The sequence below is a fragment of the Entelurus aequoreus genome, linkage group LG19 (genome assembly GCF_033978785.1).
Source record: "Entelurus aequoreus isolate RoL-2023_Sb linkage group LG19, RoL_Eaeq_v1.1, whole genome shotgun sequence".
Taxonomy (NCBI): Eukaryota; Metazoa; Chordata; class Actinopteri; order Syngnathiformes; family Syngnathidae; genus Entelurus; species Entelurus aequoreus.
This window is the reverse complement of record NC_084749.1, coordinates 5,073,463-5,073,977: the sequence shown is the minus strand read 5'-3', so window position 1 is coordinate 5,073,977 and position 515 is coordinate 5,073,463.

The window sequence follows — 515 nt, the reverse complement described above, 5'->3', positions numbered from 1 at the left end:
ATAATTTTATACTTTCCATCTTTGACTGACATTTTGACATATTTTACATTTTGACATAATTTTATTCTTTCCATCTTTGACTGACATTTTGGCAGCGGATTCTTCAAAAACTAAGAGCACTCTTGTACTATAGAAGATCTTTGCAGCTAATTCTTCAAAACAGCACAGCGATTCTGTTTAAAATACAAAGATCTTTGAGTAGTGCTTTTGCAGTATAGGTTCTTAAAAACAGCAGAGTGCTCCTGTCATATAGAAGATCTTTAACTAATATATTTGTATCTGATTCTTCAAAACAGCAGAGTGCTCCTGTCAGATAGAAGATCTTTAACTAATATATTTGTATCTGATTCTTCAAAACAGCAGAGTGCTCCTGTCATATAGAAAATCTTTAACTAATATATTTGTATCTGATTCTTCAAAACAGCACAGTGCTCCTGTCATATAGAAGATCTTTAACTAATATATTTGTATCTGATTCTTCAAAACAGCACAGTGCTCCTGTCATATAGAAGATT